Source organism: Cervus elaphus, chromosome 23 (genome assembly GCF_910594005.1).
Source record: "Cervus elaphus chromosome 23, mCerEla1.1, whole genome shotgun sequence".
Lineage (NCBI taxonomy): Eukaryota > Metazoa > Chordata > Mammalia > Artiodactyla > Cervidae > Cervus > Cervus elaphus.
This window is the reverse complement of record NC_057837.1, coordinates 65,997,365-66,024,753: the sequence shown is the minus strand read 5'-3', so window position 1 is coordinate 66,024,753 and position 27,389 is coordinate 65,997,365. Positions and strand designations below refer to the sequence as shown.

General features: G+C 50.0%; 1 long non-coding RNA gene across 1 annotated transcript in view; it reads right to left on the bottom strand.

The window, feature by feature from the left end:
* LOC122682103 overlaps positions 1-26,207 on the bottom strand; it is a 44,004-nt gene extending 17,797 nt beyond the window's left edge. Inside the window, exon 1 of the long non-coding RNA XR_006337209.1 lies at positions 26,100-26,207. This is a non-coding gene — a long non-coding RNA (uncharacterized LOC122682103). The remainder of the gene's footprint in view (positions 1-26,099) is intronic.
* Positions 26,208-27,389: the final 1,182 nt, after the last annotated feature.

The window sequence follows — 27,389 nt, the reverse complement described above, 5'->3', positions numbered from 1 at the left end:
AGGACCAGCCTGATGAGGCTGTCTCCAGACAGGTGGCCGCGGAGAGAGAGAAGCGGAGACAGGTGGCTATTACAGCGCACACCCTGGCCGTCCCCCAACACCATCCAACCAGAGGTTCCTAATCACCAGAGGGCCTTGGGGGGCCTTTCTCGAGCTCCTTTGACCTCGCCAGCGCATGCATGTGTACAAGCATACCCTTCAATAGGAGTGAGAGCCCATTCACGCACCATATGACAGATACCTACCTTTGTCCAGACACTGGTGTGCAGAGCCAGCAGTGGAAGCATCTGCACTGGAGTGTGTGTACAAACATGAATATGTGCACACACACAGACATCACACCTGTTCTCAAAGAGAAAAGCTGCCATAGGTGCACACATGCCCTCATTCACGCCTTGATTCCTATGCACTCATAACACGAACATGTGTACACCATATTCACACATGTACACTCAGAGTCTAAATCTGGCTTCTCTACAAAAAAGATGCTAAGATAGGGATTTGAATATAAGTAGTGGACTTGGAGTGGCAGGAAGCACAGGGCGGAAGACAAGAGACAAGGAGGGTATGTGAATGAACGATTTGCCCATGGAGGTCCCTGGGGCTCGGTCCTGAGGAGTTACACACATTCGCAGGAATTGTGGACACGCTCTGGAGCGCACTTTGGAACTGTGCAAGGAAGTTGGAGTGTTTGTCCGAAACTCCTGTCCCTCAATGGCTGAGTGTTGCTCCTGGGCATTAATTCTCCTGAATTTCTAAGCTGAGTGCACCAAGGAAACGCCCTTAGGAGGAGACCCAGAAAGCCATTAGCATAAGCAAGAGCTGTTCACTGGGGCCCGCAAAGTAGGCCAGGAATATGCGTGGGACACTGGAAATGTCCACTACACACAGGGGACATCCCAACACAGGTACTTGCAAAAATATATTAAAAGGGGAGGAAAGATACACTGAAGACACAGATGGTGACTGCAGCCATGAAATTAAAAGACGCTTGCTCCTTGGAAGATAAGTTATGACCAACCTAGACAGCGTATTGGCAAAGCAGAGGCATTACTTTGCCAACAAAGATCCGTCTAATCAAAGCTATGGTTTTTTCAGTAGTCACCTATGGATGGGAGAAGGCAATGGCAATCCAGTACTTTTGCCTGGAAAATCCCATGGACAGAGGAGCCTGGTAGGCTGCAGTCCACAGGGTCGCTAAGAGTCGGACACTACTGAGCGACTTCACTTTCACTTTTCACTTTCAAACATTGGAGAAGGAAACGGCAACCCACTCTAGTGTTCTTGCCTGGAGAATCCCAGGGACGGGGGAGCCTGGTGGGCTGCCGTCTATGGGGTCGCACAGAGTCGGACATGACTGAAGCGACTTAGCAGCAGCCACAGCATGTATGGATGTCAGAGTTGGACTACAAAGAAAACTGAGCGCCAAAGAATTGATGCTTTTGAACTGTGGTATTGGAGAAGACTTTTGAGAGTCCCTTGGACTGCAAGGAGATCCAACCAGTCCGTCCTAAAGGAAATCAGTCCTGAATGTTCATTGGAAGGGCCAATGTTGAAGCTGAAACTCTAGTATTTTGATCACCTGATGCAAAGAACTGACTCAATGGAAAAAGCCCCTGATGCTGGGAAAGATTGAAGGTGGGAGGAGAAGGGGACGACAGAGGATGAGATGGTTGGATGGCATCATTGACTCAATGGACATGAGTTTAAGTAAACTCCGGGCATTGGTAATGGACAGGGAGGCCTGGCGTGCTGCAGTCCATGGGGTCGCAAAGACTGAGCAACTGAACTGACTGAACTGAAAGATATACTATCTACTTTGATGCCAAGAGCTACATTTTAAAGACACTAACGAGCCTGAAATTGGCATGCTGGTGCTGCTGCTAAGTCGCTTCAGTGGTGTCCGACCCTGTGCGACCCCATAGAAGGCAACCGAGCAGGCTCCTCTGTCCCTGGGATTCTCCAGGCAAGAATACTGGAGTGGGTTGCCATTTCCTTCTCCAATGCATGCATGCAAAGCCACTTCAGTCATGTCCGACTCTGTGCGACCCTATGGACAGCAGCCTACCAGGCTCCTCTGCCCACAGGATTCTCTAGGCAAGAATACTGGAGTGGGTTGCCATTTTCTTCTCCAGAAATTGGCATATGCCTTACAATTAAAGTAAGCAGTGATTTTTTTTCATTTCTTTTCTTTTTAGTTTGTAAAATGATGGTACATATTATCATTGATAGAGTCTCTTTTTTTGGCCACACCCTCAGCAGGTGGGATCTTAGTTCCCCCACCAGGGATCGAACCCGAGCCTCCTGCATTGGAAGCATGGACTCTTAGCTGCCAAAACTCTTTTTGAAGGATAGTTTTCCTGGACAGTGAGCTCTGAAAATCAGTTCCCTGTCTTCAGGGTTTGTTCTGTTGGTTTGCTGTAACTGCTGCTACCGTTTGTTTTCTTAGTGACTTTCCTGAACTAATTCTGTAAACCCTGTATTCTTCATCAAGTGTGGCCATTGAAGTCTCTGCTCAGTTAACTTAGGGGTCAGCTAATGACTAGACATTTAAGGTTTTCTGAAATGCTGTGAACATGTAAGTCTCAGTCTTTCCCATAGGACTGAGTGTATGTATTGGGGAATTTAAAACTCTGTCTTCATTTTCTGCTTACATAGAGCCTCAGGTCAGCCACAGGGGAAACATTATGGCCTTCTCACATCTTTCCTAGGCATGCACATGGCCTTCTAGAATCCCAGGATATGTTAGGGATTTTCAAAGTCCCTCATTCATTCCCTCAATTTTCTTTTAAGATTTTTGGTTACTCTTTTCTTAGCTCTAACTAAGGTATTACTGCCTCAGGGAGCTGTGATGTTAAACAATTGCTTCTAATTGTTGTCACAAAAAGCCCTGGGACATAGACCTTTTGCACAGAGAGAGCTCTGATTCAGGACAAACAAAGACCAGTTCTAAAAATGAAATTTTTGAGCAAGTTGCCAAACAGGTCAAGTAATGACAGTTCTGTGGGAATGAAACTTCTGGGGATTTCCGAACCTGCTCTGTCTGCTCTGGCGGCTGCTAGGCTGATGGTCTGCACAGGTACTGTGGTTGCAAAGCTGTCGGTAAAAACGTGGAGCTGGGGAGAGGGGATAAGATTAAAGTAAATTGAAACATCACAAAACTCATTGTTCTTACCAAGATTTGGCCACTTTTCTTGAATTGACACCCCTCATGTTGTTGTACGCCTTTAGTTAATTGCCAGCGTTCAAAGCAAGTGTATTTGAGAGTTTTTCCAGTGTTCTCATTGCTTTTATGGAGGATTAGACTTTTGGAAGTCCTTCCTCCATCATTCCGTAAGTCAGCCACTAAGATGCTGACCTTTCCTCTGTATCTTTTTCATTGTATCAAGTTTTTACCATGTCTAATTATTACCCAATCAAAAAGAAAATATATATGAAAGCAAAATATGGTATTTACACACGTGTTCACACATTGATGCAGGAGCCCATGTGCGTAAACACATTAATTTGTCTGTGACACGTATTTGTTCATCCACATGGGGGCGTGACAGGGTCAGCTTTGTGCTTCAGAAAGATCTCCCCCCAGGACCTCCCTGGTGGTCCAGTGACTAAAACGCTATACTCCCAGTGCAAGGGGCCCAGGTTCTATCTCTGGTTAGGGAACTAAATCCCACATGCCTCAACAAAGATCGAAGATCCCACACGCTACACCTAAGACCTGGTGCAGCCAAATAAATAAATGTTTAAAAAAAAAAAGAGTCAAGCTGGATTCTAAAAAAAAGATCTCCCCCACTCTTGGCTCAATGTGGAGCAGAGAGAGGATGAGATGGGAGGCAGAGAAGCAAAGAAGAGACTGGGAGTCATTTGGCAATAATGATGATGTTTCAGGGACTCGGTCCAGGGGGAGTTAAAATTACCCTGGGCACCCCATGTGCACACAAGCCTAGGCACATACATAGGCAGGGACATGATCCACGTGTTCAGGCATACATGCATCCTGAAACATGCTGCTGAAGTTAAAGAGGGGCTGGATTGTAAGCCATAAGCGAACTTGGTGAGAAGGACCGGGTTCTACAGGACAGGGAGGAGGGAGGTGTGGTTTTCCAGGACTGATTTCCTGGGCCCACCAGCCTCCACTCTGTCCGGCTGGACCCATACACTGCATTCTGCTCTGGAACATCCCTTTCCAGCTATGCAGACCCCATCCTGGTTTTCTCAGCAACCCATCTCTAGGGCACAGCTTTAACAGTCACTGGGGCCCCTCCTTGGTCCCCCTGATGTATTATCCACTTCTCTTGTATCACCCTAGGTCACTTCCCTTCCCTGTGAGCAGTTTCTACAGATGAGGGTTATGTTTGTTTCCCGACCTCATCCACCCCCAGAGTTCACCTCATCTTTAGCTCTGGGCCATTCCATGGTAGGGAGCACACACACAGAGGATGGAAGCTAGCTTAGTAAGACCCTGGATGTTTCAGACACACAGTGTGTGTGTGTGCTCAGTCATGTCCAACCTTCTCTGACCCCATGGGCTGTAGCCCACCAAGCTTCTCTGTCCACGGAATTTTCCTGGCAAGAATACTGGAGTGGGTTGCCATTTCCTTCTCCAGGGGAGCTTCTCAACCCAAGGATCAAACCCATGTTTTCTGCACTGGCAGGCAGTTTCTTTACCACTGAGCCACCTGGGAAGCCCGAATCCTGAATCCCCGACAACACCAAAGATTACAGATCTCCTTCATCCAAGAGTCAGGATTTTAAAAAATACAATTTCTTTTATTATGACTTATTTCAAATATCTAAAGAATAATGTAATGAAGACCAATGTACTCACTACCTAGTTTTAACTTAGAATGATGCCTGACTTGCTCCAGTTCTTGGTGGTTTAATCACTAAGTCATGTCCAACTCTTGCGACTCCATGGACTGTAGCCTGCCAGGCTCTTCTGTCTATGGAATTCTCCAGGCAAGAATACTGGAGTGGGTTGCCATTTCCTCCTCCAGGGGATCTTCCCAATCCAGGAATCGAACCCAGGTCTCCTGCATTGCAGGCAGATTCTTTACCGACTAAGCTACAAGGGAAGCCCAAAAACCTGGTGGTGTTTAGTCACTGAAATTTGTATATTTATACTATATATTTATACTACAAATTTGTATATTTATAAATACACATTAGTTATGACCTTTTAAAAGAAATAAAATGAAATGTTAAAGCTACACTTGAAGACCCCTGTATACACCCCTCCTCAATTCAATCCCCTTCTCTTTCTCCCTAGCCCAAGGAAACACTCTCCAGGAATCCTACTGTGTTGTATTTTAACTGTTTATGAATGCATCCATACCGCTGGTGAGGTTTTGATCTTTACCTATATGATATTAAATCATACTTAGCCTTCTGCGATTTTTATTTTTATTTTTATTTCTGCTTTTTATTTTTTTCCGCTCACCATTACATTTTTGAGATTTATTCATGTCAATACATGTGGCTGAAGTTCATTACCTATAACTGGTATGCTCAGTTTACTAATTTGCCTCATTTTATATATCTATCTTCCAATGGAAGATTGTAATGGAAATTAAGTAGTCCTGGTTTTTGTGACTTTGATATTCCAATATCCCCAAATTATATCGTTCTAATATCTCAGTGTTGAGAGCAGGAGAAGGAGGTGACAGAGGATGAAACTGTTGGATGGCATCACCGACTCAGTGGACACGAGTCTGAGAAAACTCTGGGAGATAGTGAAGGACAGGGAATACTGGCATCCTGTAGCCCATGGGGTCGCAGAGTTGGACATGACTGAGCAGCTGAACACGTGTTTCAGTGTAGTCAAATGAGCCTTTTGAAGTATGTATCCTTTTTCTTATTTCCAGTTGGTGCCCTCCTGGTCTTAAGTTTGCAAAGCCACAGCCCTGAAAGGAAGAGGAGGGTTTAGGGGCACAAATAGCAGAGGTAGGAGGCAGGCTGATGGTCTGGAGAGGGCCCAGGCTCTCAGGCACCCCTGAGACCCCAAGACAGTTCCCTCAGCTGGGCTTGAGATGAGGAAACAGAAGGAGCCTTGAAAGCTGAGGCCTCTCAGAAAGGAGTCCCACCTGAATTCCAGGCCTGAGGATGGTAACAGCACTCACAATCAGGTCTGGAGGACCTGAAAGCAGGGGTGTTGTTATTGTTTAGTCTCTAAGTTGTGTCCGATGCTTTGCAACCCCAAAGACTGTAGCCCATCAGGCTTCTCTGTCCACGGGATTCTCCAGGGAAGAATACTGGAGTGGGTTGCCATTTCCTCCTCCAAGGGATCTTCCCGACCCAGGGATTGAACCTGCACCTCTTGCACTGGCAGGCATATTCTTTACCACTGAACTGCCAGGGAAGCCTGAGAGCAGGGGTGACCTGTGTCCTACTCCAGACCGAATCCCAGAGAAGAAAAGTCTGGGTACACAGGCCTGAGAGGACCTCTCGGAGGCCCCCAAGCCTGACATGGTGCATCAGGGAGACTCGCCAGTCCCAGTGGGGCCTCTGGACAGCAGGACCCCAGGGTGACCAGCAACAGAGAGGGGGGCAGCATGTCTTGACGGTGGACAGCAACTGAGGGTCAACTGTCCTTCCTTAAGACCCACGTCAGTCCCGAAAATGTCCTCTGGCCACATGAAAGAGAAGACCCCCACCTCCCTGGGTTTCTCCCACCATGGCCCCCACACGTAAATGACATTGCCCCATAGGAAAGCCAAGGAAGTGACATTCCTTGTACACCTGGGGTGAGTGGAGAATTACACCCTCCGTACTTGGCACTGCAGGATCTGGGTCTCCAGGGAGATAAGTGTCCCAGGTTCTAAGATTCCAAGCTTCCCAAACCCCATAGCTCAAGGTCAATGTGGAAGTAGGGAAAGTCTAGTACTGGGGTTCCTGAGGCCTCTGCTGGGATTGTGTCCATTTTTCTGACTCTCCAGGCCACCTCGGAGGGCAGCTAAGGAATACGGAGGTTTGGGGGGAAGCCAGTGATCTTCTTGGCCCCAGGTCCTGCCAGGCCTGGATGAGGCAGGGCTCAAAAACCCTTGTCAGTCGAAGCTGTAGTGCCTTCCTTTGCGGAGTTCCCAGTCCAGTCACGGGGCCAGACGGGGAAGCTGAGGCCCAGAGAGGACCTGATTTGCCCTGGTCACACAGCCCGCTGCACAAACCCTGGCCCCCTGACACACAGCCTCCCGCCCCTCTCCTGTCCTGGCGCCTACCCCGGTCCAGGCTGCCTCCGACCCTAAGCGGATGCGAGCAGCCTGGCTTGGGAGTCAGAGGTCGCCTGGAAATGTGTTCCCCACCGCTTGGGCAGTCATGGCCCGCTCCCCACCCGGCCCCAGGCCTCTCACAGCCCGCAGGTTGCCATCCATTTTCTGTCCACCTCATTTGTCTGCAAACCATGAAGAAAAATCGCCCCCATCTCTCTGTGTCAGCTACTGCTATGATAGATGGCCTCCATCAGACCCCTTACCCCAAAGGCACCCTCCTTCTCCCCCAAACTCCCCAAGGCCGGCGTTCAAGGGTTGGAATGCCACTGACTCAGCTACCTGGGAGCATTTTCAGAGATCATTCAGCACCTTCTCTCCCTGCCTTATCTTTGTGGAGGGACAACATTACCAATCTTTGCTGTGCAGGCTCGGGCAATGCATGTGACCTCTCTGCATAATAATACCCTCCCACTTCTCCCCCTAGAAGCCACACAAGGTCTGTTTGCAACTTTTACTTCACGTGTTCTTTCCATCATCGCTGCAGGGTACCTGACCTGACGAGAATAATCCTAATTTCTATTTACCTTTTGTGCCAAGGCCTACGCTGAGCACAGGAACCCACAGCCACTGCCCTTGATAAGCTTTGGCATTTTGGGAGAGAGTCGGACATGCTAAAAAATAAGAGCACCACCCCAGTGTAGAAGTGCAATCATCAAAAACTTCCTAGATACATAGGTGTCAAAGAAGGGGGTCCCTCTGCTGGGATGGAGGTGAGTGTGTGTAGCTGACGGGGTGCTCTCAGGAGGTGGTCTCTGAACTGGGTTCTGAGCCTCTGAGGTTGGGAGCATGGGCTCTGAGGTTGGACTGACTGCACTGGTATCCTGCTGTGTGACCTTGGGCAACTTGCTTGGCTTCTCTGATCCTCTCCACTGAATTCCAAAGAGCTGGTAACAGGAAACCCTCTTAGGGGGCTGTGAGTGCCAAGCAAGGAAGGCATAAAAAATGCTAAGTGTGGCGCTTGTTACAGAAGGTTAACTGATGTTCTCACAATTTGTGGAAATGGCAACTCACTGCAGTATTCTTGCCTGGAGAATCCCATGGACAGAGGAGCCTGGTGGGCTACAGTCCACGGGGTCGCAAAGAGTCAGACATTACTGAGCGACTTCACTCACTCACTCAAGAGTGCCTAAAGGCTCCCCAAGTGATAAAGAACCTGCCTGCCAATGCAGGTAGATATGGGTTCGATCCCTGGGTTGGGAAGATCCCCTAGAGGAGGCCATGGCAACCCACTCCAGTATTCTTGCCTGGAGAGTCCCCATGGACAGAGGAGCCTGGTGGTCTACAGTCCATAGGGTCCCAAAGAATTGAACATGACTGAAGCAACTTAGCACGCATGCACCAGAGTTCTTAGAGGACAAGATGGAGGCAGATGGTCCAGGCAGAGGAAAGAGTCTATGCACAGGTGTGGACACTGGGGAGTATGAACTGCTGGGAGATGCTAGAGCTTAGGGTGTGTGGCGAGAAGAGGCTGACATGGACAGGGCTTGGAAAGCCGGGAACTTGTACCCAAGCCTGAGGGCAATGGGGTCTTGAGTGGGAAAGGGGCAAAGTCAGACTGAATGTTAGAAAGTCATGCTGATGGTGACTGGGGAAGAGAGGCTGGAGGGGTCAAGCTGGGGTTCAAATCTGGTCTCCCTTGTCAAATACCCCTGAACATTTCCAGCAGGATTTCAAATTCTCTGTGAAAAACCACAGCCTGGTTTTTCTAAAGGCCTTAGGTACCAGCGAGGTTCTCATCTCAGGTATATGCAGACCGGGGTGGGGGGAATGGACGAGACCAGCTCCCAAGCAGGAGGCCCCTCTGCTAGATCTGGCAGGGGTGAGGGGGGAGGGTATGTGGGGAGCAGGGCAGCCTCAGCTCATGGGCCCTTCCACTGTGGAGTCGGTCCAGTGATTCCCCCTCCGAGGAGCAGTGGCTGTCAGGCGTGTCCAAGCTGCGCTCCCGGCTGCCTCAATTTCACATCCCCCAGGCAGCACAGACAGTGTGAATGGCCCGGAAATTGAATGCAAAATCAAAATGCAGCAAATATATGGATGCAAAAGTCATTTGGAGCCAATAATAAGAACCACCTCCAGACTCTGCAGCCGGGAGAGTCCCATGGAGGCTGAGCTGGTGGGGCACTCCCCTTCCCCAACCTCCACTGACCCCTAGCTCTCCTTCCACTGACCCACATTACTTGATGAGCTCCAAGATCACCCTGTTCACCTCCTTGGCATACAGACAGAGAAACTAAGGCTTCGAAAGAGAAGCCAAGTGGAACCCAAGGTCCCCAGAGGATTAGGGCCCTGGCATCAGCCAGTTATGAGTTTTGATCCAGGTCCTCAGCTTTCCAGCACACATGACTTTGGGTGGGTGGCCTGATGCTCAGTTTCTTCATCAAACAAATGGGCAGGACAGGTCCCTCCTCACAGTTTGAATGGGCACAAGGAAGGTAATTCTGAATGTGGAAGGACTCCCAGCCCTGAGCAGAGAGACAGAAGGGTGGGAGAGGAGCATGGTCATGTCAGGCTTTTTCACGGCTTCTCTCCGAGTCTGCGCAGTGCCCAGTATACAGTAGGTGCTCAGCGCGCATCTGCCGGATGCACGGATGGTGGAATGACCGCAGGGGAAACCAGGAACAGGGTTCGGCTTTGTTTGCTCACAGCCTAAGTCTTGACCGGTGATAGGCACACAGCAGGCACCCAGTAATTCACATAGGAAAGAACTCTTTTACACTTAGACTTCCTTCTCCCCCATTCCCCTCACCAGAGAGCTCCGCACCCCAAGTTCCTCCCACTGTGGGTTCCCTGAAGGTGGTTGTTCAGTCACTCAGTCAGGCCCACCTCTTTTCACAGACTGCGCCTTGCCAGGTTTCCCTGTCCTTTGCCATCTCCCAGAGTTTGCTCAAACTCAAGTCCATTGAATCAGTGATGCCATCCAACCATCTCATCCTCTGTCATCCCCTTCTCCTCCTGCCTTCAATCTTTTCCAGCATCGGGGTCTTTTCCAATGAGTCGGCTCTTAGCATCAGGTGGCCAAAGTATTGGAGCTTCAGGATCAGTCCTTCCAATGAATACTCAAGGTTGATTTCCTTTAGGATTGACTGGTTTGATCTCCTTGCTGTCCAAGGGACTCTCAAGTGTCTTCCGCAACACCACAGTTCTAAAGCAGCAGTTCTTCAGTGCTCAGCCTTCTTTATGATCCAACTCTCACATCTGCACATAACTACTAGAGAAAACATAGCTTTGACTATACAGACCTTTGTTGGCAAAGTGATATCTCTGCTTTTCAACCGGAGGTGGGGGGAACAAATCGGCTTTATCCCCTCATTGCTCAGATATCAGAAGAAAATGTGCCAACATCTGCTGGTCACAGACACCAACCAGGCACTTTATGGCTAATAGTGCAGGCACCCATCAAATGCCTTTGCTCTCCACCCCTCACCCCAACTTCATCAACTTCACAGATGGAGTAAGAAACTCAAGAGTATTGTCATGACTTGCCCAAGGTCAAGTGGTGCCAAGCAGGGATGGCAGGAATACTGAATTTCCTTCTCTTTGTGACACTCATTCCTCCAACAAAAATACAGTGAGCACCCGCTCACTGGATCAGGCTTAGGAGTCTGGGGTCTCCACTCAGGTCTTTGAGGGTCCCAGATGAGAAGGCTGAGAGCCAAGGCCCACCCTGGGCCACTGGGAGCTGTGGGGACCAGGGGGCCTGAGGTTAAATGAAAGACAAGAGGGGCCTCAGGCTGGGGCAGGCAGGCTGCCAGTAGAGCAGAGAGAGGAGGAAGGGCAGAGAGAAAGGCAATACACCAAAAACATCCACTAAGCACCTCCTGAGCCTCCGGTGTGGGCTTCCCAGGTGGCGCTAGTGGTAAAGAACCCGCCTGCCAATGCGGGAGACTTAAGAGACATGGATTCAAGCCCTGGGTTGGGAAGAGATCCGCTGGAGGAAGGCATGGCAACCCACTCCAGTATTCTTGCCTGGAGAATTTCATGGACAGAGGAGCCTGACGGGCTGTAGTCCCTAGGGCCGCAAAGAGTCGGACACGACTGAGGCAACTTAGCACGCACACCCGCACACACACCTCCTGTACACCAGGCATTGAGGATACAATGCTGATGAAGGCAAAAGCAGGCATGAAACCTACAATCTGGTGGAAGATGGAGACAGACATTGAACCATCACCCTGATTTGTAATCATTCATTAGAAATAGAGGTAAGGGACTTCCCTGGTGCTCCAGTGGTTGGGAGTCTGCCTGCCAATGCAGGGGACATAGGTTCGATCCCTGGCGCAGGAAGATTCCATAAGTCGAGGGCCAACAAAGCCCATGCACCCAAACTACTGAAGCCCGTGTGCCCTAGGGCCTGTACTCTGCAACAAGAGATGCTACTCCAATGAGAAGCCTGAGTACCTCAACTAGAGTAGCCCTGCTCCCTCTCCCCACCCCCCACCCCCGCCGCTGCAACTAAAGAAAGCCTGAAAGCAGCAACAAAGAGCCAGCACAGCCAAAAATAAAAATAAATTAACTACTTTTTTAAAAAAAAGAAATAGAGGTGAGGACTCTGAAGGGAAGGAACACAGTTCTAGGAGCCTGTGACTTAAGGACATAAGCTGGGTCTGGAGGAGGGGTCAGGGAGGGCTTCCTGGAGGAGGTGGTACTGGGGCTGAGATCTGGAAGATGAGGAGGGAGGGAGAGAGAGAAGCAGTGACAAAAGGAGTGAGAGAGGATTAGAGACAGAGAAACGGGGAGGGAGAAAGACAGAGTTAGAGTTTAAGAGAAGATGCTGGATAAACAGAAGGAGCCAGAAATGAGAGACAGTTGGAGGGTGAGGTAGACCAAAGTGATCCAGACTCAGCAAGCTGGACGCATTGACACAGAGAGAGAGAGAGGGCTGGGGAGAGAGGGGGTGAAAAGAGAGACAAAGAGAAAAAAAAGAAAAGAGAGACAAAGAGCCAGGGAGGGCGGGAGGGTGAGAGAAAAAGAAAGACTGCAAGTGACTCCCAGCTCCCCACCCTCCGCGCCTGGGCTTTCATCTCTGACATGGGTAGAACCTGAGTTCCCCTCGAGGATGCGAGGGGCGTTTAGGCTGGAGCTGAATAATGCATTTCACGTTCCAGGGCTATTTTATCTTTCCCTTTGTAAACCTGGGTTCTGGAGTGGAGGCTGGCGGCAACCCACGGAGATACAGAGGCAGAGTGGGCAGGTGGGCGCTGCTGCAAGGAGACAGGGCCACGCCAGGCCCCCCACCTTCCCACACTCCCCAACCCCATCCCTCTACACTCCCACACCCCCAAACCCCCACCCCCACCGCACCCCAGTGTCTCATCCTGGTTTTCAGCTGGAATTTAGCTCCTGCTAAAGAATCAGCTGTCAGTGAAGGCGCTTGTTGTTGAGCATTAACTGTTAATGAAGGTGTTAATAGGATGCTTTCCTAGGATGCTCACTGTGGACTGGTGTGTTCATTGTCAACCAAGGTTTTTCTTAAATAGCATGTTTGCAGTTTACTAGGGTGTTAACTGTTAATCAGGATGTTTACTGTTCACTAGGGTGCTAACTAGGATGTTCAACAACAAGAAAGGTTTCTGGTAAGTAGAGTGTTTGTAGTTAACTAGGGTGTTAATAACGAAGGTACTGGCTATTAAGTAGGGTGTTAAATAGGAGGCCTCAGGTCTGATCTCTGGGCAGTCACTGACTTGCTGAGCAACACTTACCAAGCATTGCCCTCTCTGGGCCTCAGATGTAAAGTAGGGTTTGGACCAGCAGGTGTGTGAGGGTCCAGTCACCTTCATCATTTGAGGCTGTGCCCATCAAGGTCTATTTCCCAGTCACAGAGGCCCAAGGGGGTGGCTCTGTCCTAGGTGTGCACCCAGCCTCCTCCAGACCCATCCATCTCCACTCATCCCCATCCCTGCCTCCTCCAGCCAGACCCCTCCCCGGATCCTGAGAGCCTCCTCCAGCCCCAGGTCGTGGACTCTGCAGTCACCAGCCCTTCTCCTCTCAGGAAACTAAGTACCAGGTGGGGGTGCTGGGGAGGATGCCAAGACCGTCCCACCAGGCCTCTGCTCAGGGCCTCCAGCACCTTTGCCACCCCAGAAGGCTTTTTTGGGGCAGACATACACACACACACACACACACACAAATCTGCAAAGACACATTTGCTCTTAGGGCAAAGACCACACCCAGACAGGCCCACTGCCCATCTCAGCTCACCGCACCCCAGCCCCCTCCAGCCGCACCAGCCCCCACACTGAGCCTCCTGAGGCTCACACTTCTCCAGGCCCGGGCCTTGGCACAGGCAGCTCGTGTGCTTGAGTATGTGCCCCTCACCCCTCCTTGCCAGCTGACCAACTCATGCTCAGCTCAAACACCATCTCTCTGGGAAGCCCTCCCTGAGCCCCGGGCCACCTCAGAGCTCCCTGGTTTAGGCACTCCTTAGAAGCACCGGGCACAAAAAAATTTTAAAACAGGAAAGAAGCACCAGGCAGAGTTGCAGAGACCAGGTTTGTCAGGATGTGATGCTTTTCTCTCCTGTCTCCGTTAGGCTGGGGGCTCCCTGAGACCATGTCCGTTTTGGCCTCCTTCACACACATCATGGAGCATGGTACCCAGAACACTTCATATGCATTTATACAATGAAGGAATGAGTACGTAGATAAAGAAATGAATGAGTAATGGTCAAATCTTCACACATACACAGCCAGAGAGAGAGAGAAATATGAACACACACACACACACACAGGATTTAGAATTAGGAGACTCAAAATCAAGTCCCGCTCGCCCCTTTCTGAATAGGTGACCCAGAGAAGTGTCGACCACTGAGCCTCAGTTTCCCCATTTGTATAAGATCAGGATAAATAAATAACCCCTGGCTTGACATGGGGAATGAGATGCACTAGTAAGTGGCAAGTGCCCCAAGCTGGTCCCTTTTGTAGGGAGGCCGCCCGGTCCACACACACATACACTAAGCCTGGCCAGAGGCAGAGCTCACATCTGGGGCCCTGGCTGGTGCCTCTTGGCCAAGCAAAGAGCACAACTGTGGCTGTCGGTCCACACGGTGGGCCACCCTGACCAAATGCTTGACGGGCATTTTCTTATTTAATTCTCTCCACAGGTACCTCTACTAACCCCCATTTTATAGGAAAAAAGACTGAGGCTCTGAAAACATGTCTAGGATGATTGTGGGAAAGAAAAGGGGACCCTGTATGAGCAACCCCACCTCTGTGCCTTCTTTGCGGGTCCCCTCCTCTCTCTCCCACCCCTGATGCTGGCGTCTTCCTCCATCTCTTGCAATCCTCTGGTCCCCCACCCAATGCCACCTTCCCCTCCTCTCAGAAGAGGACAAAGAGAGCTGGGGATAGGTCTGGGCTTGGCCTGGGTTCTGCCTGCCTCTGCCGCTCACTAGCTGTGTGATCTTGATTGAGTTGTGCCTCATTTTCTCCATCTGCAAAGTAGGGGTAATAATAATACCACCTAGAGCTGTTGCAAGGAAATAAATAAGCTAATAGAAGTGGATGCCCCAAACCGCTTTCCCTGTTGTGTGTGTCCACAGCTTACCTCCTATGGGTTTGCAAACTGTATTGAGACCTGAACTTGGGCTGAAGTGCCTGGGTCTAGGCACCCCTCGAGGGGCCCACAACCAATGACTGACAGGTCCAGGAATGTGAAAGCCCAGTTCATTTGCTTCCAGGTAGGACAAACTCTGAGACACCCCTCCAACTCCAGAGCTCCCCATGGGATTCGGCTGCTCCCTTACCTGACCCCTCACCTGTACACACTCTCTTAAGACATCTCTTGCATAGGAGTCTTGATCTCTAGGCCAAGACTTCTGGGGACCCTGGCCTAAGAAACAAGTCAAGCTGTTCAACATGGGCCTGGCTCAGAGGAAAGGCTCAATCCATTTTGGCTACTACCATTACATGTTTTTTCAGGCTGCGCCCTATGGCATGTGAGATCCTAATTCCCCAACTAGGGATCAAACCCATGACCCCCTTCACTGGGAGCATGGAGTCCTAACCACTGGACCACCAGGGAAGTCCCTAGCTACTATCATTTTAATTTTTGGCAACCCCAAAATAAATACCTTTGTCTCTTGAAGCTTTAATTTCCTCATCTGTAAAATGGGCGCATTCACACCTGCTCTTCATAAAGCTACAATAAATAACTGAATGAGAATAAACACATGTCCCACCTTCACCAAGAAGTGGCCCTGGGTGAAAAGGTAGTTCCTGCCCTTCTTTATCACTCCCACCTCCCAGCTCTCCCCCTAGTCCCAGCAGTTAGGAATCCCCACCGCAGCTTGACCCAGAGGTAGAAGCCCCTGCTTCCCTCCCCTAGAAGCAGGAAGACTTCCCATCAGACTGCAGATACACTGAAATCAGCACAGCCCTCCTCCCCTCTGAACAACTGCCCTCATAGCTATAATATACCCTCCCAACCCTTCTGGATGAAACTACAGCGGCCTGGGCAGTCACCCCATCCCACGACGTACTATAGCCAGCTTCTGCTAGTTTCACCAGAAGCAACTGGTACATTTTTAGAAATTTTGAGAACTGGTTGTTAAACTGTTTGCAACTTGAATAAGCCACAGTAGGAATGTTTACACCATGGAAATTGGCAAATGGTACCAAAACAAAAAACAGACCTTTTTTTTTTTTTTGAGAATGAGTTTACCAGCATGCAATTAATTCTATCCCTTTAGCAGACCCCCACCTGAGCTCCTGTCCTGCCCAAACATATAAAATACTTTGTATTTTTCTAAGTCTTAAAAGCTAGATTACTTTGATTTCTGCATGGGGTCTTTTCACAGATTTCTTTTCTGTGGGTACATGGTTCACCTTAGGAAACAAACAAACAAACAAAAACCAGATTTTATATTCCCCTCTCAGCACCTCTAACTTTCAATATATATCCCTCATAGAAAGGCCCATTGTGACCTCTTTTTAAAGATTTCTTGACTCAAAGGGTCTTAGAACTGTTGACTCCCAGAAACCCCAAGTTATAGAAACTTTAGATTCTGAAATCCTGAAAGCTTTGACTCCTGATCTTAGACTTGGAACATCCCAATTTGGGGATTTGTTTCAGAGTTAGCAGGTGAGAAAATACTCCACCCCAGGGTAGTCAAACTAACCCTGTCTCCCTGGGAGTTCTTCAGGAGACCCCATGCTAGAGCCTTCCACTGCTCACTGGGTCCAGGGATAGAATGAAGCCTTGCCTTTTCAGTTGAGCCAAGTGAAAGTTGCTCAGTCATATCCAACTCTTTGTGACCCCATGGACTATACAGTTCATGGAATTCTCCAGGCCGGAATACTGGAGTGGGCAGCCATTCCCTTCTCCAAGGGATCTTCCTAACCCAGGGATCAAACCCAGGTCTCCCGCATTGCAGGCGGATTCTTTACCAGCTAAGCCACCAGGGAAGCCCAAGAATACTGGAGTGGGTAACCTATCCTTGCTCCAGCGAATCTTCCCAACCCAGGAATCAAACTGGGGTCTCCTGCATTGCAAGCGGATTCTTTACCAGTTGAGCCAAAGATCAAATATTTGGTGTGAGTTTAGAATCGTGTGTGTGTGTGTGTGTGTGTGTGTGTGTGTGCACACTCAGTCACTCAGTCATGTCTCTTTGTGACCCCATGAACTATAGCCCACCAGGCTCCTCTATCCATGGGATTTCCCAGGCAAGAATACTGGAGTGGGTTGCCATTTCCTCCTCCAGGGGATCTTCCCAGCCCAGGGATCAAACCTGAGTCTCTTGCATCTCCTGCATTGGCAGGCAGATTCTTTACACTGTGCCACATGGGAAGCCATGGTGCCTTAAAATACATATATTTAAACCCTGTAATTTCACTCAAGGTGGCAAGATGCCCACAACCATCAAGAGAGATGTCTAGGAGGCAAAGCCACACTCCTGCCATTTTACATGCTCATGATGTTTACAGAAACCCCAAATGGCTCTCTCCCTCCTCAGTCATAGTTGAAACTCTATAGAGTCCTCAATCAAAGAAAATTAAAATCACAGACATTTGGGGGTGGAAGGAACCTCACAGTCAGGCCCTGTCAAATGCTGAAATCTGTCGTACAGCATTGCCCCCCCCGACCAGAGAGTTCATTCAGCATCTGTTTGAATTCCTTCAGTGGCAGGGAGCTCACCACCTTGCAAGACAGCTCTTGTCACTGTGGTTCACCTTTAATTATACTGTTGGAACAAGATGTCCCTTCCCATAGCGCTGATCCTTAATAAACATCTCCAAGCTCCTCCCTTACAGCAGCTGGGACATGGGAAAAATCAGGCCCTGCCTGACTGGGGAGCCCTAAAGCACCAGTTTGGGGATAGAAATGATGCTCTGTGTGCTCAGAGAAGGACCAGTCACTCTAATGAGCCTGACGACTCCCTTGAAACCAACCGCTGCCCCCCCACCAATTCAGCCTGTAATTTCTGAATATTCATGGACCCCTAAAGTCCCATGATCCAGTCCAACTCTCTTATCACATAGATGAGAAAATTGCAGCCCAGAGACCGAAGAGACTTTCCCAAGGTCAAGGTCACACAGTACTTAAGAGGCAGAGTCGGGATCCAAACCTACATCTTCTACCTCAAATCCTGCCAAGTTCCCCCCAGCCCACCGCACCCCCTTCAGGCCCCATTTCCCAGGCCAGCCTAGACAAGCCCAGAATCTGAGATCTGAAGCAGAGCCTCCTCCCTGCTTTCCCTGCCTCCCGCTCCCCAGTCCTGGAGTTGGGGAGAGGTTCGATCTGCCTGGCAACCCTCAGCCACAGCTGCCACGGGAGACCTCGGTGTGTACACAGGCCACTGAAGGGGGCGGACAGCTGGGCCCGGTGATGGGTGGTTTTAATATTTAAACACAGTTTGCTGTTGCACAGCCAAAGGCAAAAGCCAGCTGCCTCCTTTTTCTTCTCCTTCCTCTCCTTCCTTCTTCCCTTTTTTTTAAATCTTTAATGTCTCCCGCCAGCCCGCCAGTGGGGGAGGTGTTGCTGGAGTGTCATATTTCAAAGGGTTGCCACAGCTGGAGGGATATTCAGAGCGTTTCCAGCCAATCCATTGTGTATAAATATATAGATATATATATATAGGTTTCATTATCCCCTTCAGGGCTGCCAGAGAATATATTCTTTTAATATGTATAATATATTTGAGCTGCTACATGACTCGCCGAGGGGGGAGGGAGGGTGGGTGGCCCACAATTGACATTTCAGAGGCATTTCCAGGGAAGAGAAACAGCTGACTTTGGGAAAGGGGAGGACTGTGTTCAGTTGAGATTGGCTTCTGGGGTCCTGTCGCTAGGAGGGCATAGGATCCCCATCTTCTGCCTGAGCCCAGCGTGGAGATTTATCTGGTCCCTTGAGATGCTTCATCTGATCCTTTTGGGTATCTGTAGCTTTCCACTGTTCGGTGGCGTTCAGCTATAACAAAAGATTTGGGGGCCACATTACCCAGATCTGCCACAGCCGCAGAAGTTCAAGGCTGTGTGCCTGCTGTGTGACCTTGGGCAAGCAGCTTAAACTCTCTGAACCTTAGTGCTTTTGTCTGTAAAAGGAGATGGCAGGCCTGCCTTGCAGGTGAAATCAGATCGTGTCGGTGAACATGGAAACAGATTGCCAAGTGGGTGCTTACAGTGGGGGACGTGACCCACTTATGGGAGTGAGGTCGGGGTGAGGGAGGGCTTCCCTGGAGAAGTGCCAGAGACCTCAGAGATAACTCCAGAGGAAGAGGGTCAGGGCAAGGGAATAGTCCCTTCTCTCCCAAGCCAATATTCCCTACCTCCCAGGCCAGCAAGGCTAAGGGACCTTTAGGCCATTTAAGACCCACCAATGGGATGAGTCCAGAATGAACTGGGCTGCCCTCAATGGGCAGGCTCAGCTTGGAGTGAGCCCAGGGCCCGAGTGCCCCTGACTTCCACCTCCTCAAGTGCATGGTGCAAGGCCTGAACCTCTGTGTTCTGTGTCACTTGCCAATTCCTCTGGGTGATTCCCCCAGCTACTTCCCAGGAAGCAAAGGAATATCTTTCTTAGTAGCTGGGATTATTTAGAAATGAGGCCAAAATTAAAAGGAGGCTTGTTTTCCCCTGGCATCTCTCAGCATCTCGGAATCTCCAGCGGCCCCTGCCCATTTGTCTTTCTTGGGGTTCCCTCCTCATTCTCTTACCACTGCCTCTTCCCTCACTTGGGTAGGGCCACCCGAGAGAGGAGGACAGAGGTCACCAGGGTCCCAGTGGAAACAGACACCCTGACCTCTGGGGTAGAGGTTCCCACACACAGAGCCAGACTGGTTGAATCAGCACCCCCAGGAAACTTCTGAGTGGGTAGACTGGGGGCCCAGGGATCATATTTCCCAACACTCCAGGGTGATGCTGAGGCCAAGTTTAGGAGCCACAGTACTTGAGTTCAGAACCACAATCCACCCCCAAAGGCAGGGGAATAGAGGCAGGCTGGAGTCTGTTCTGGAATCCCTAAATGTCTGCCAGCGGTCTTCAATTCTGTGACCCTCCCTCTCCACTTGCTTTCCTCACACCCTTCCCCATCTCAGCACAGGGCACTTCCAACCACCTAACTTTTTAAGGCATCGTCTTGGATTCTCCCCTGTCCCTTATCTCTCATCTAACAGAAGAACACCCACCCCTATCTCTCATCTAACAGAATCCACCACCCGCCTGGCCACCCTGATCTGAGGCACCAGCATTTCTCCCCTGAATTATTACTATAGCTTCCTCTCTGGCTGTCCGGCTTTCATGCCCTGCCCCAGCCCATTCTCCTCCCAGCAGCCAGAAGGATCATTTAAAAATATGAATCTGATCATTTTCCTGGCCCTGTTTCCCCCCTTTTCACATGCCTTGCCTTTGCATGACTGGCTCCATTTCATCTTTCAGCTCCTGGTTTAAATTTTGCCTCATTAGAGTCCCTCCCCTGACAGTTCTGGCCAAGAGCAGCCTCCCCCTCCTTGGTTACCCTTTATCTCTGCCCTTTCCTGGTTTCCTTCACAGCACTGATCCCAATTTGTAATTATTTGGTTGTTGTTTACTTGTTTGACAGTCTGTCTCCCCACTCAGGAGGGTAAGGTCCTAGGGGAAGGGCCTCATTTTCCTGTTTATTGTTCCCTCCCTGGGACCCAGCACAAAGACTGCTGCCCTGCACGGGCTTCCATATCAAATTCTGGAAGAGCAGGTATCTGATTGGCCAAATTCATCATTTCGAGTCAGGCTGCTTAGGTAATAAAAATACACACCCACAGGTCAGATGACAATCCCATCTTCCAAGTGAGCAGGGTCCAGGAATGAGCAGGATGGTCTCGTCTAGAAGTGGTTGTCTGGCTAGGGCAAGGATGGAGTCCCCAGGACACTGGTCCAGCCACCTCTTAAGCCACGGATGAGCAGAAAGGGCAGGAGAGAACTGGAGGAGATGGTTCCCTACACACCCGTTTTACAGATGAGTAAACAGGTCTTTGGGCTTTTCTCTGTGACTCAGTGTAAAGAATCCACCTGCCAATGCATGAGATGCAAGTACGATCCCTAGGGCGGGAAGATCCCATGGAGGAGGACATGGCAACCCACTCCGGTATTCTTGCCTGGGAAATCCTATGGCCAGAGGAGCCTGGGGAGCTACAGCCAGACACGACTTAGTGACTAAATAACAGTAGGGACCTTCAGCCCCTCCCTTTAACTGGGTGACTTCCAGAGGGGCAAGTCTCCCCAGCCTTACCTCCAGACCTCACCTCTGGGCTCACAGACCTCGCGGCAGCTAATGAAGTTCTCTGAGGGGATTGAGAGGTCGAGTCTATCCCCCTGCCTCCGAGCAAGTCTGAGTGGCCCGGTGAGAAGACAGTCCTCCCGCCCTACCTCCCAGAGACGCCCTCCCTTCCCACGCTAAGTCTAGAGAAGGGTGTCGTGCGGTGGGAAATTGGGCCTGAGGTTTGGGAGATCTCAGTTAGCCTCCCACCCGCTTTCTGAGCCTCAATTTCCCTTTCTGGACGAGATGAAGTATTTTGAGGCTGCGGAAGGCTCGCACCCGGCCCAGCGCGGTCTCTCGAAGTCCCCAGTCCGCCCTCCGCCCGCAGCATGACTGCAGCGCAGCTTCTCCGCGGAGCGCCGGCGCCCCCTGCTGGAGCGAGATGGAAGGACAGCCCTGGCCCCGGCCGCCTCGGCGGTCTCCGGAGATGGCTTCCGCGGGGGGCGGGGACGGGGCAGTACCAGGCTGGCACAGAGACATCGGGCTGGCAAGAGATTCAGACACGTAGGGACACAGATACATTCCAGTCCCACCCTAAAACATGGGCCCAATACCACCCGGGCCCTCCCCATGGTTCCAGGAGCACAGAAAAGCAAGGGGCAGAGGATGGCAGAAGGTGTGCACAGAGTTTGGACACGTGGACCACAGTAGTGACTCGTATGTGTGTCCTGGAGGCCCTTCATGGTGTGTGAGGAAGCGGAAGAGGGTGGGCTGCATAAACACCTGGTGAGGGACAGGCACCCAGGGCCCCAGCGCTGCGAGAAATGCCACATGCAGTGGGAGGCAGGCTGAGCCCTAAGGGACACGAGAGGAGGCAAAAAGCCTCTGCCACCTCTCAGGGTTACAGGAGACCCTCGGGAATTCCAGGTGTGAGGATCGAGACCCCTGGAGCCACCATGTCATGATTTCTCCTCTCCTGTGTGCGTTGCTCCCCTCCAGGGCTCAGAAAGTGTCAGGTTTCCCCCGGAACCACAACAGGAACTGGCCACTGGGGAGGAAGTGCCCCCAAGCCCAGCGGATCCCTGGCTCAGAGCCCTAACATTTGGAAATCAGCCCTCGAAACTTTTTATTCATTCATTGGGGACATGCCACATGCTTGCTTGACACTGTCTGCATCCAGTGGTGAGCCAAGTCTAGCCCTGATGATGCAGAGTAGGGAAGAGAGACCGTATACAAAAAGCAAACAAATAGGTAATGTAATCCCATTGATTATCCAGCAGGTTCATGGTGCAGTATACCCAAGAGAATTGAAAACATACCACCATATGTCCACCCGCAGAAGTACATGTGACTATTCATAGCAGCTTTAGTTCTGATACTTGAGAAATGGACACAGCCCAGGTGTCCATCAACAGGAAAGTGATCAAACCACCTGAGATCATCCATATGGTGGAATACAGCTCAGCCACAGGACTGCATGAACCCCCTCACGGCAAGTGTGTGCGTGCGTGATTAGTTGCTCAGTTGTGTCCGACTCTTTGCAACCCTACGGACTGTAACCCGCCAGGCTTCTCTCTGTCCATGGGATTTCCCAGGCAAAAATACTGGAGTGGGTTGCCATTTCCTTCTCCAGGGGATCTTCCTGAACCTAGGGATCGAACCCAGGTCTCCTGCATTGCAGACAGACTCTTTTACTGTCTGAGCCACCATGGAAGCCCCAAAATGATGAGAGAGAATCTCAGAAACAACATCCTGAACAAAGGAAATCAAACACAAAAGAATACATGCCAAATTATTCCATATATGTGGAATTCTAGAAAAGAAACAGTTGAGCTATAGTTACAAAAAGTGGATGGGTGAGTGTATGGGGCAGGGAAAAAGCCATCTGACTGAACTTTGGAGAGTGATGGAAACGTTGATTCCAGTGCATAAGTATTTGTCAAAATTTGGCAGACTGTACATGCTAAATGAATGTCTTGTAAGTTATACCACAATAAAGTGGTTTTTTAAAAGATGCAATGCCAAGAGCTATAAAGACAATAGAATGAAGGGAAAAGGAGTATGTTGAGGATTATGTGATCGGAGATGCCTCTCTGAGGAGTCAATATTTAAACTAAGAGCTAAAATACATGAGTTGGACTTGGGTGTGTCTTAGGGGAAACATCTCAGGGGCAGGACAACCAAGTGCAAAGACCTTGAGGCAAGAAGGCCCCTCCCTCCATGCTCCAAACACCTGAAACAAAGCTTATGCCAGCAGATACCCAAGGGCTGCCAATCACTGGCCTAAATGAAACAATAAAAAGGAGGCTTTCTACTCTTTCCACAGTCTTGGTTTTCTGGTTGTGCCTACAGACTGCTGTAACTGGTGGGCTATTAGGGTGCACACTAGCTCTGGGTTTCATTTGGGTGGATGAAACCTACATCTCCAGGGCAGGAGGGAGATAGGGGTATCCCTGGCATTTCTTGCTTCTCTGTCTCCCCTGGGGTCCCCTGAAAGCAGACCCTGAGCAAAGGACGCAGGTGTTTTGCAGGGAAGTGGTCCCAGGAGACACAATCTAAGAGCAATAAGTGAACCTGGGAAGGGAAGAAAGCTTAATACAGGGCTGTTAATGTGGGGTTCCTGCTGTGTGTAATGGGGGCTGGATCTGGCTGGGGGCCTCTGGGACACTGCATGAAGCACATGGATGAGGTCCAGTCCTGGGACATGAATTTGGCTCGTCCAGTTGCCTGGTGTGTAGGCTAAGCCAGTTCTGGCCAGAGAATGCCCTCTGGCAGAGAGACACCCAGAAAGATGTCAGCAAGGGTGGTACAGTCTGCAAGCCACCTGCTGCATGGGCTGAGGGAGGGGAATGAGCAGGGCACCAACCGCATCTGCTGCAGCATCTGACTGGGGACACGGGGCAGGAACTATAGAGTTCTGCAAATTATATTTCACTGCAGGATATAAGAATCCGAATCTCATAAGGTGCAGCCGCTTTAACATGACTGACTCTGGCATCACCTTAGAAGTAGCCTGGTCCCTTCAAGCCAAAAACCAGGGCTTCCCCCAACTCCTCATCTTTTTTACTCCCATATCCAATCAAACTCCAAGACCTATGGATTCTTGCTTCCTTCCTGCTCTCTAGGACCTGGACTCATGTCCTCCTACCACTCCCCAGTCAAGCCAGGTAGCCAGTGAGCCAGCAGCGTGAGCCTTAACATTCCAGCCTTGCCTTGCTCCTCCCTCACTCCATCCTTGCTGTGGTTCCCACCAGCCTCAGCAGTATTCATCAGTCGTCTATCCCTAATCTACCTGCTTTTGGAATTTGGTTAATATTTTCCTTCAAGTTGACTCACCTGTTTGATTTATGTACATTTATCTTCAAAACAAAACTATTAAAATCCCATACTATTTAAAAATCCTTGTGAAATCATGAATTTGACATCTTATCTAAAATCATTCAGCCTCTTTCCTCTTTCCCTCCTTGGTACCTTCTTGAGGATCAGAAGTGGATGTTAGGGTGGGCATCCTAGGGAGGCTATGCCTGTCAGCAGGGAGCCTGAGTTTGGGTACCACTGCCAGCCCCCAGCTACTCCCTCGACATTCTATCTAAGCTTTAGCATCTCCCCCCCCCCCCGGAATACCAGCTCTCTTCTGGCAGCCCTCTCTGCCTCCTATCCCCCTTACCCCATCCAGACCACCTCAAACAGATGCTTTATAACCTAGGGTTGGCCACACTACACCCCTGCTCAACCCCCTTCAATGGCTCCCATACCCCTGAGACAGGGTCCAAACTCCTTTCAGCATTGGAGGATTTCTTGACCTCACCCCCTCCACCTCCTCTGCCTCCTCAACTCCCACCCTACATACACACACACACACACACACACACACACACACACACACACACAATTAGAGTAGCACTCACCTGCTTCCAGACTTTTAGCTACGCTGTTCTCTCTGCCTGACATTTCCTTCCCACATCTTTATGTACCTGATGCTCTCCTCTTCATCCTTCAAAACCCATTTCAAATAGCAATTGCTTTCTAGATTGTATTCACTTTCTGGGCTCCCAGAAGAGTTAATTTCTCTCTCATCTGGCTTCCCACACTCCTCTGCCCCCCTGCCTGTTACAGTACAAATCATCTGGTGTCATAGACACTTGTTTAGATGCTTCTCTTCCTATGTGGTTGGGGGTGTTTCTTTTAAGGAAAAGGGTCTGAGGTGTGTCTTATTCATAAAGCATTCACAAACACTTATTTAGTACCTTCTGTATACCAGGCACAGTGAAGGATATGGTAGATACAGTCATGAGCAAGATAGACCCAGTATTTCTCTTCTGAATCTCACAGCCTACAAGGGACTAAACAGACAGACAAACAAATGAGTATATAACTTCCAAATTGTGGTAAATGCTATTAAGGAAGCACCCTCGGTGTTTGGAGAGGAATGATGAGGAATCCATTTGGATAGGGCGGAATAGAAGGCCTTTGGTCAGGTGACATTTGAGCTGCATCCTGAAGAAGAGAGCAAGAAGACAGGCTGAGGGCAGTGTTCCAGGCAAAGAAAACAGCCATGCAAAGGCCCTGAGTTGGGAAAGTGATATATTTCCTGATGAGCATGGAGGTCAAGGTATCTGGAGTAAGAAGGAGAGCAAGATGAGGATACAAGGGTGATGGTGTCTAGGGACTTCCCTGGTGGTCCAGTGGCTAAGAATCTGCCTTCCAAGGCAGGGGATGTGGGTTTGATCCCTGGTAGGGCTTCCCTGGTGGCTCAGAGGTTAAAGCGTCTGCCTGCAATGTGGGATACCTGGGTTTGATCCCTGGGTCGGGAAGAGCCCCTGGAGAAGGAAATGGCAACCCACTACAGTATTCTTGCCTGGAGAATCCCATGGATGGAGGAGCCTGGTGGTCTACAGTTCAAGGGGTCCCAAAGAGTTGGACAAGACTGAGCAACTTCACTTTCACTTTCAGGGGAACTAAGATCCCACACACTGCAGGGCAACTACTGAGCCCACACACTCCAGAGCCTACAGCAAAGAAGATCCAGCACAGTCAAAATTAACAAAAAAAGGAAAAGGGTGGTGGCGGGCAGATGGCACAGAACGGAGCAGACATCACTGATGGTGCTTCAGTCATCAGCGCACACACCCCTGCTGGCTTCCTGTGTCTCGATGCCTGAGAGTCACTTACCCACAGCCTTGAGCTTGGCTGAATTCCGAGGACAAGTCAGGAGAGTTAAAGCCCAGGGTGATCCTGGATCAATGAGGATCAGAATTTTGAGGATGAACACCCCCATCTTCCCTCCGGGCCAAGATGAGTCCAGGATGTACCCTGGGAAGGGAGACACCTGGGGCACGAAATTTGAGACTCTCACTCTCAGAGCAAGCGTCGAGTCAGCATCTGAGAGCAAGCACCTCCTTAACTGTTATTATAACCGCTTTTTTGAGATGTAATTTAAATACTATAAAGTTCACCCTCTTAAAGTGCACCATTCAGCGGTTTTTAGTATATTCACAAAACTGGACAACCGTCACCACTCTTTAATTCCAGAACATCTTCATCACCCTGAAAGGAACCCTGAACCCATTAGTCACTTCCTGTCTCACTCCCATCTCACCCCAGCCCCAGGCAGCATCTCATCTCCTCTGCAACCCCATGGACTGTAGCCCACCAGGTTCCTCCATCCTCCACTGTCTCCCAGAGTTTGCTCAAAGTCATGTCCACTAGGTCAGTGATGCTATCAAACTATCTCGTCCTCTTTCACTTAGCATAATGCTTTCAAAGTTCATCTAACATACCATGCATGTGTCAATACTTCGTTCCTTTTTTATGGCTGAATAACATTCCATTGTCTGGATAAACCACATCTTGTTTATGCATTCCTCAGCTCATGGACACTTGAGTTGTTTCTGCTTTGGGGCTATTTTGACAAATGCTGCTATGAAGATTCATATATAGTTCTGTGAGGTAGTGTGTTTTCATTCCTCTTGGGTGAATTCCTGGGTCATATGTTAACTCTGTGTTGAACCGTTTAAGGAATCGTTTTCTACACTAGCTGTACCATTTTACAAGCCCAGCAACAGCATGTGAGGGCCCCAATTTCTCCACACCCTCGCCAGCACTTGTTCTTGTCTGTCTTTTGGGTTGGAGCGATGTGGTGGGGTAGTGGGGTGTGAAGTGATACCTCGTGGTTTCTCCTTGGCTTTGGCACCCTAGGTACCTCGCTTGCCTCACCCTACTCCCGGCTCCCGAATCCTCACCCATCCATGAGGCCCTTCGGATTCAGATACCTTCATCTCCACATAGACCCTCCGAGTGTCCGCTGTGGGACTGAGCCCACGGTCCACAGCAGAAACACACCGTCACAGCGCCCCCTGTCGGCCTTCCCGCTCATCTCGCTTCCCAACTCCCCACACACGCTTCCAGTGATCACCGCCCGTTTCAAGTTCTTGCACCCAAATCCTTGTCTCAAGGTTTGTT